Genomic DNA, 9,963 nt, shown 5'->3' with positions numbered 1-9,963 from the left:
CTTGCCACTGTCCCCATCCCCAACTCCACAACAATGTCCCAGAAATTTTGATCAGAAAAAAACATATAAGAACAAACAGCTAGCTCCAAAGCTCTCTACAGGGAACTTGATTTGGAACAATGTGGGAAAGTTCAAGACTAAGAACACTCATGAAAACAATGCAGGTTCTTATGGCGTTAAGAAAAGGCTGGTATCTCTGTGAGAGTATCAGCCAAACTGTAGGGCAGCTAGTTTACTAGAAAGAACCAGGAGATGGGAAGCTAAGGGTAGCCCCCCTCAGGTTAACAAACCTCAACAACCGGCCTCAAAAATGATTCCTATAAAGAAGACTTAATTTATTTAGGTCAAACTATAGAGAAATTTAAGCTCCAGGGTATTATAAGAAAACAATAGGCCAATCAGGGTACTATTCATGAAACCTAAAATGCTGGATGTGATACCAAGAGAGGTCTTAGCAAAAATATAAATACATAGAAATAAAATAATTAAAAATAAAAATAATATTGCAATTATTGGCAGACATAATTGTGTATGTAAAATATACAAAGCAATATAGCCTTAACCTTTTAACTCTTCACTACCTATGTAGTTCACCAATGCCTTGAACAGATATTTTGTCTCCTTTAAAAAAGATTTTTAAGTTTTCTTAGTTTATCTCAGTGGGACATTTGGAACAATTTACCAGTTTGTGATTATCAGAAATAAAAATAGCATCTCTGTCTTTTGACAAATGGATTTATGATATTATATATTAAATTTTATTTTTGGTATAGATATGTTTAAAATATTTAGGGTTTTTTTTACAGCAATGTTTTAATTTATGTCTTTTGAATATTGTGTCATAGTTAAAAATATCTTCCCCAATCTGAACTTACTCTTCATATCTGGTATGTTCTGTTACTTCTATTACTTCCTCTTTTTAATCGTTTAGTTAGTTAGCTTATTTTCTTGTGATTAAAAAAGTTCACATGAGATTTACCCTTTAAGAGATTTTTAAGTTTATAATACAATACAGTATTGTTAACTATAGGCACAATGTTGTACAGCAGATCTAGAACTTATTCATATTGCATATAATTTATTTTTCATATAGAGTTAAGTAATAGTCTTTGTATTAGTCTCCTAGGACCATAAAAGGTAACACTAATTGAGTGACTTAAACAACAAAGACTTGTTTTCTCACGGTTCTGAAGGCTAGAATTCCTAAATCATGGTATCAGAAAGACCAGCCTCCCTCTAAGACTTGGGAGAATCCTCTCTTGCCTCTTCCTAGCTTCTGGTGGTGGCCAACCACCTGCAGTATTCCTTGCATCATCTGTTTCATCATCCCAATCTCTCCCTCCATCACCACATGGCCTTCTTGATCTATGTCTCTACTTCTTTTTATAAGGCCACCAGTCATATTGGATAGGGGTCCACTCTACTCCAGTATGATTTCATAATGAATTATGTCTGCAATGATACTTTTCCATATAAGGTCACATGCTGAGGTGTTTGGGTTAAGAATGCAACATTTCTTTTGTGGGGACACAATTTAACTTGTAACAGGCATGAAGTTTTATTTTCTCCCCATGACTACTCTGTTTTCTATCATTTGAATCACCCACCTTTTCTCCACTAATAAGAAATACTGTCTTTGTCATATTCTAAATTAGCAGATACTTGGGGAAAATTTCTAGTCTCTCTATTCAATTTCTTTAATTAGTCTGTTAAGTCATGCATCAGTACTACAGTTTCTATTATTGTCAGTGTATAATTTGTTGTGTTTTCTTAATCAACTTTATTGAAGTATAGTTTATATACCATTAAATACACTAATTTTAACTGTTAATTTCATTAATTGTTATGTTTAACTATTAATTTCACAAATTTATAAAACCTCATAACCATCACAATTCAAGTATAGAACATTTCTATCATTCCCAGATTTCCCTCATATTGCATCCCAGTCAATCTTCTCCCCCTATCTTGTCCCCAAGCAAATACATATACGCTTTCTGTCACTGCAGTTTTTTGTTTGTTTGTTTGCTTTTAGAGAGAAGGGAAGGTAAGGGAGGGAGAAAGAGAGGGAGAGAAGTGTCAATGTGAGAGAGAAACATCGATTGGTTGCTTCTCATACGTGTCCTGACCAGGGACCAAACCTGCAACCAAGGCATATGCCCTGACTGGGCTTTGCAGGATGACACTCAACCAACTGAGCCACACCAGTCAGGGCAGATTTTTTTTTCTGCAGTTTCATATAAGTGAAATCATACACATATATCTTATTTGTGTTGCTTCTTTGGTTCAGCACAATATTTTTGAAGCCATGTATTTTCTTGCATTCATCATTGGTTCATCCAATTTCATTGTTGTGTACTACGGATATATTAAAATTCTTTTATACATTTACCTGTTGATGGAGTTTTTCCAAGTTTGGGGTTATTATGAATAAAGCTGCTATGAATATATGTTTTTATTTTTAGAAATAGGATGCCTGGATTTTACTGAGAGTGCATGTGTGACTTCAGTGGGCATTGTCAAACTGTTTTGTAGAATAGCATTCTCACAGTAATGTGAATTTCCAGTTGCTCCACATCTTTAGAGCCTATGGTATTGTCAGTCTTTAAATTCTAGCCATCTTAGTGGAAGGAAACACTGGTACCTCATTGTAGTTTTAATTTGCCTTTCCCCAAGGGCTAATGATATTGTCGTGAACATTTCTTTACTGAATATTTTAAAGCTTATTAATAATATTTTATTTTTAATATTTTTCTATACATGGGACATTTCTTTTTTAAAATTTTACATTACATTTTGATGTGCATATATTTTGTAATTGTATTTAGGAAAGCTCTTGACTTCTGTAGTTTAGATTTTTGTCCAGCTACTTTATTTAATTCTTTTATAATTTGTAAGTGTTTTTCAGGTTGATTCTCTTGGGCTTTGAATAGAGATAATCACAATCTGGAAATTATAGGAACCTTACTTCCATTCCAAATTTAAAGGCATTTCACTTATTTTTGCTGTCTGATAAAATAAGCTAGATATAATATATAATAAACAAAGTTAAATATTATTAAACTTTCTTTCCTGAATTGTTCCTTGAATGGAAGACTTCTAGAGTCCCCTCACTATGTGCAATGTTAGCTTTTAAATGAAATTTAACTTATAAAGTAGCATTTAAAACATCAAGAGACTTTGGTCAGAACTTCTTTTATCTTAAATCTGTTTTCTTATGTAGAGTGAAATGTAAAATGGAGTTGAGACACAGAGCACAACATCATGGTTCTTGCAAAAAATAATATTGACATCTAATTTATTATGTTTTGATAAAAATAGTGGATTTTATCAAATCTCTTTCACTCTATATGAAAATATTATAGGGTATTTTTGCATCAAATCATTGTATGGAGAATTACATTATTAAAACTCCTATATTAAAACATGTGTTTGTATATACACTACAGGGTTTTTTATAATGTTTAACGTATTCAAAGCAAGTGAAATTGGTCTATACACTTTTTATGTAATTGGCAGGTTTTATAAGCAATTAATTCGAGCATTTCATAAAATAATTGAAATATTAATTTTTATTCTCACCCTAAGGACTTGTTTATTGATTTTTGAAAGATTTTATTTATTTATTTTTAGAAAGGGGAAAAGAGGGAGGAAGAATGGGAAAAAACATCAATGTGTGGTTCCTCTCACATGCCCCCTACTGGGGACCTGGCCCACAACCCAGGCATGTGCCCTTACTGGGAATCAAAACGATGACACTTTGGTTCACAGGCCAGTGATCAATTCACTAAGCCACACCAACCAGGGCATGTTTATTGATTTTAGAGAGAGGGAGACAAACATTGATGTGAGAGAGAAGCATAGGTTGGTTGCCTCTCTCTTATACACTGCAACAGGGGACAAACATACAGCATGAGCATGTTCCCTGACCAGGAATCAAACCCATGACCTTTCAGTTTACGGGACAACACTCCAATGAACTGAGCCACACTGGCCAGGGCAGAAGTATTGATTCTTTTTTTATGCTCTGAAATAACATTGAAAACTTCTATTCTTTAATTTTGGGTAGAAATTAATTTCTATTTATATCTCTTATAGTTTTCTTATATTTTTCTAAGATTTCCATTCATCTTAATTTTAAAATTTACTTTGATTCAACACACTTTAGAATAATGTTATTTGTATTTGTAGTTATCTTTCCATTCATATTTTTATTTTATGAATTTGTGGGGTTTTCCTATTTTGTCATTTTTTGTTTTTCATAGCATGCTGCTTCACAATTATTAATCCTACAAATTTTTGTTGTGTAGTTCATTAATGTCTGTTGTAATGTTTTTAATTCAGTTCCTTTCACTTCTCTAAATTTGATTTCATTTATTTTTCTTCCTCTTTGAACTGTATGTTGGGGTTTATTTCATTTCTTACATATATATGTTGTAAGGGTTTGATTTTTCCTTTGAGGAGTGTTTAAGCAGCATTCTTACAGATATCATTTTATAGCTACTTCTCAATTTGTTGTAATTTTTGGTTAAAAGTTATTTAATTTATAATTAGTAGGTTTATTTTTCCTTTCTGGTGTTATTGGTTATTAACAATCTTGTAATAAATAATGTACATAACTTCTATTTATGGAATTTATTGTTTGTGTGTGTGGAATAATACAGGGTCAGCACAAACACCACTTTTTATTACATAAAAAACTTTTATTACAAAATCATAAGCATGTAATTCTGTAACATAACAATAGCATTCCCCAAGCACACCATATAACATTTTAGGTGAAATGTTCAAATTGCTGTCCATCTCTTGCGAGACATTCACATACACTTTCAACTGCACTCAATGGCATTACTCTGCCAGAGCCTGTGTATGCTATAATTTTTTTAATGTTTCATGGGATATAAAAAAGAAATGTATTCTCTCTTTTTAGTATATATATGTGTGTACATATACATACCAAATACATATGTAACATATACATATGTACATATCTATATATATATATGAAACTTGCATATAGGGTATATTTTATTAATATTATTCATTAAGTCTTTTATAGCTTTGCTTATTTTTGTCCACTAGATAATTCATAGAGTGAAAGAAATGAATTAAACAGCTCCTACTAATTTGTTTCTAAATATTTATTCTTTTTTATGTATTTTTGCTTCATGAAATTTGATGATGTGATATTTGAGTCTGATATGTGATGATGAATTGGCGTGATCTTCATTGTACCATTATTATAGAAAGTGCTTTTCTTATTTAATGATATTTGTTCTGATGTTAAATTAACCATTCTCTGATACTAAGAACTCTACTACCCTCTGTTTAAAAAAAAAAACACCTACATGCCCAGAATACCTTTGCACATGCTTTTACTTTTAACTATTCTGTCCCTTTTTTGTTAACATTTTTATACATATGCTGATAGGTTTTACTTTTCCATCAAAAGTATTTTTTAAAAATAAAGTCACCAGCATTTTATTTATGTAGTATTATGTTCAGTCTTAAATTTGCTATCTTATTTTCTATCTTTCATTTTTTGTTGTCTCTTAAGTTAATCTTTCATGATACACCTATGTTTGCTTTGTTTTGTGTAGTGTTTCACTTATGAATTTCAGAATGCATAGAATGGTTATCTTTTGACAACATTTTTCCCCTTGATATAGTTAAGGCTTTTGTTTGGGTTTTCATGAGCAAGGGGAAAATTTCTAATCTATCACAATCCTTACAAATCTTAGTTCTGACCTCACTCGTGATTCCACCCACTTTCCTCAGTGATGTCTCCTCAGGACAGCAGCACTCTGCTCTCTGAGATAGCAGGAAATGCCAGAGCTGGGAAAAGAAGAAAACAAGTTGAATGTCCTAAAAAGGCGGTGGCTTTTGAACTTTGGTATATTGCATAATATGAATAGTATATCCTGTATCTTTTGTCATTATAATTTAATATTTAAAAGGCTTTTAAGTTAAAATGTACAACTATAATTCTAAGGGAATACATTTATATATTTTAATTAAGAAAAGCAGGTTGCATACTCATATTTATAGTATGAACCTTGTTTTGCAAAAAGTATTGTTAAGCATTTCTTCACATACCTTTATATATTTGCATAGCTTGAACATTGGTTTCACAATGAGGAGATTGAGAGATAAAAGATTTGTGAAGAAGTCACTTCATTCTCTTGTCATTGTCTATGGTGAGCACATGCTACTTTTGGGAATTTTAAAGCAAAATTTAATGAACAAGTTATAGAAATCTATAACTTTAAAGTTAATTGTATAGGAAGGTAAACAAGGGAAAAACAAATGGAAATTTGACAATAAAAATATGAAGGGATGCCTAACTTTGTTCATAGTTTTACAAATTCAAGTGACAATGAAAATCTACTTTTTGACTCTCAGGTTGGCCCCACTTATTTGGTAGCTGGTCTGTGACCACTTCTTTTTTTGTTTGCTTGATCTCATCTTCACCTAATGAAAGATGTGGTCCCACCTCCCATGTAATGTGGGCAACTCATGATTGCTCAAAGTCTAAGTCAAACACATAATTTTCAGACCCTTTTCTAGTTTACTTTTTGGGGGAGATGGGTGTCAGACCCCATCTGGTCAATGAGACTAAAGGGAAGTTTAGTAGGTTGCCTCGGAAAATGTTTCCCCCTCTATAATAAAAAGGTCCCATGAATAAAATGCCCTCTTCTTATCACAAGACAGTGTCGTGACTTGTGTGGCTGCAGAGAAAAACTGCAGTCATTGTTTGCCCATGAGCACAGGCATGAACATGCTGAAGGCCACAGGGCACGGAAAATGGAAACTACCGAGACTCTAGGTAGAGATGGCCCATCCTGCATCAACCATCCCTGTGCCTAACTCTGCTCTGGCTTCTCATTTTATCAGATGACACCTTTAACACAGTTAACTGGGTATTCTGATAGGTGGTATAATTATGACTTAAGACACTCTCTTGGAAGGATAATTTGGCAGTATCAAAACACAATTAAAATGTTTTTTTAAATGACAGAATAATTTCAGTTCTGAGAATTTATCCTGGAGTTATACTTACGTCTGTGCACAAAGATATATGCATGGGATGTTTGCTGAGGCTGTGGGTAAAATACAAGAAGACTGAAAACAATCTAAATGTTAGTAGGTAGGAGAAAGTCTAAATAAATTACTTTTTACATGAAATACTATGTAGCCCTTACGAAAAATGATGATGGATGGATAAAATAATATGAACATTATATTGCTTTAAAAAAAGCATATAAAGTATATTCAAAATGTATAGCATGCTATGCTTCCATCACACTTGAATGTGTGTAACCTATTTCTGGCAGGGTGTAAAAGAACATCAAACATGATTGTCCACAGGAGAAGAGCTGTGTGACTCAGAATAGGAAGGAGACTTACTTTCACTGTTTACTTAATTTATGCTTTTAAATGTGTGTGACTGGTATGCATGATCCAGTTCAATTAATTTATTCAGTTTTTGTTTTAGTTAATGAATGAACGAAGATTTTTGAGAGGAACATCCTTTCTCGGAAAGGTCCCTTGATAAAACAGACTGCAAAACAGAATAAAGCGGGTGATACCCCACTGTGGCCTGTGGAAGGTGCAGCTTTGGAACTTGGAGTTAGGCAGCTCAGAACTGCTGGCGCCTCCTGTGGTGTGGAGAGGGTGGTGTGTTGGTGCTGGGTATGCAACTGCAGGAAGAACAGTCTGTGGTGTTATGAGACATATGCTTGCTGGCCTGACAGGTCCGGAGCTCAACAACTGCAACAAACAGGACCATAGAGAAACTGCAACAGGACCATAGAGAAAATGTCCCCATGTCTCATGCTTGCCTGCTGTGTACAGAACACCTGGAAATAGGAAACTATGAGATGCAGAGCCCTGGAAGGGCTATAGAGTGAGCAGGACTTCTTTCCCATTCTGGTAAAGCTGTTTATATCCTTTCTGGCTTTGGGGCCTTATTTATTACATTTTGTGAAAAAATATCTTAAGCACTTTTTCTGATGATAATTATACGTGTTTAATCTATATAAACTTAAACAGAAATGTATAAATTGAAAAGCACAAGCCCTTCATATGTTTCTCAATTTTTCCCCTCTGCCTCCTACCTTTACTTGGCAATCACTGTTTATAGCTTGATTGTACTTCCTTCCAAATTTTAATGAGTGCATAAATACACTTAATCACTTAACAGAAGTGGGATCCCACTATACATCATATTTTCTACCTGTATGTAGTATAGCCCAGGAGTCAGTGAACTTTCTCTGTGAATGGCAAGGCAGTAAATATTTTAGGCTTTACCTGTCATATAGTCTCTGTTGCAATTACTCATCTCTGATATTACAGCATGAAATTAGCTATACATGATACATAATGAATGGGCATAGCTGTGTTCCAACAAAACTTTACTTACAAAACAGGCAGCAGGCCACATTTGGCCTATGAGATATAGTGTGTCAACCCCTAATATACATAAGTCTACCTCATCCATTTTCCTGGATGCCTAGTACTCCATTGAATGGATGCATACATTTACTTAACTCGCCCCCTATTGGTAGATATCTCCAGCCATTTCCTTTAGAAGCCCTCTTCATCAAACATTACCTACTAGTTAGCTGCTGAGCTGATGTTCTCTCTGTGTCCTCCGTCGACGTGTTCACTGCTTTCCGTGGTGCACTGACTTTTAATGCCCTGTAGACTACTCCTGACTCCACCTGCTTCCTTGTGCTTTCACCACCTGATGGTACCAGCCATCCCAAACATGTTCCAGCATTTGTACTTGTTATTATAGCATGTAATTTAATTAAATAGAAATGGAAGTGCAAGAAAAAGATTGTTGATTCTACAAAAACAATGTTGATTGTTTTTGCAAAGACCAGATTAAGGTAAATTGCTTTTTTAAAAGTCTGTCAAATTAGGTATGGGTGAGATAATTATAATAGACTGAAACCAAAAAGCCCTGGATGGACAGTGGGTGTGCCCCCACATGAGCTCCTTGAACAGAGCCGTCTGGGCTAAAGCGTGGGTTAGGGCACAGGCACTGCCCTGCTTCCTCCACATGTTTCAGAGACTGCACTGGACAGGGAAACTGCCCTCAGCTCCAGGACACCCACGCTCACACCTTGCCCAGCCATTGTTTCCAGGTCTTTGTGTCTTTCCAGATACCTTGCATTTCTGAGATTAGCCTGTTTTCAGACTGTTTCTTCTCTCAAATGCCTATTTTACCATTTAAAATAGTGGTAAGCCCATATTTACATGTTGATGTTGTTCATGCTTTATTTCCTTTGCATACTGTCTCTTCTGTTTCCCCCAGTTTTTCTCCCAGGCAGAATCTATCTTATCTGACATTGTAAAGCAGTTAACATTGATTCTGGTGAATGGTCTACTTTGATTTTTGCTACAGGGAGATTTTAGCACAAATTCACATATATTGTTTTCTCAACAAATAGAAAAATATGTTCCACATTCATTGTGCTGCAGATGCCGAGCCTGCTATTTTGTAACTCAGTGTCTCATCTCTTTTATTTGCTTTCTCTGTCACTGTCGATCTTTGGCTAATACTTCATCCTTTATGCAGACTCCTTCCTTGGAGCTGAATTTGGCAGTGGAGTTTGCCTAACTAATGGGGACCATATGCTCTGCAATTACATTCCCCAACAACATTCAGATTTGTTAGCAAATATTGGAGAAGGCAACTTGAGAATCTGGAGTGCAAGGACTGTCAGGAATTGGCACATTCTGACAGGTAAACCTGATTTTGCTAACCCCTCTTCTGGTTTGGGTTGGTATTGGCTTAGGCGAAACAGGGGCTTGTTTTTGAAAGTATCAATCAATTGGTAGATTGTTCTTCAAATGGCTAACTGCCTCTTAACATGTTCTCAACTGCATACTGTACTTTACACATAGATCGGTTTTTAACACATGACAATAACCTGTTTATTTGTTGGTTGCACT

This window comes from Phyllostomus discolor, chromosome 5 (assembly GCF_004126475.2).
Source record: "Phyllostomus discolor isolate MPI-MPIP mPhyDis1 chromosome 5, mPhyDis1.pri.v3, whole genome shotgun sequence".
NCBI classification, from domain to species: Eukaryota; Metazoa; Chordata; class Mammalia; order Chiroptera; family Phyllostomidae; genus Phyllostomus; species Phyllostomus discolor.
Note: the sequence above shows the minus strand (reverse complement) of the source record.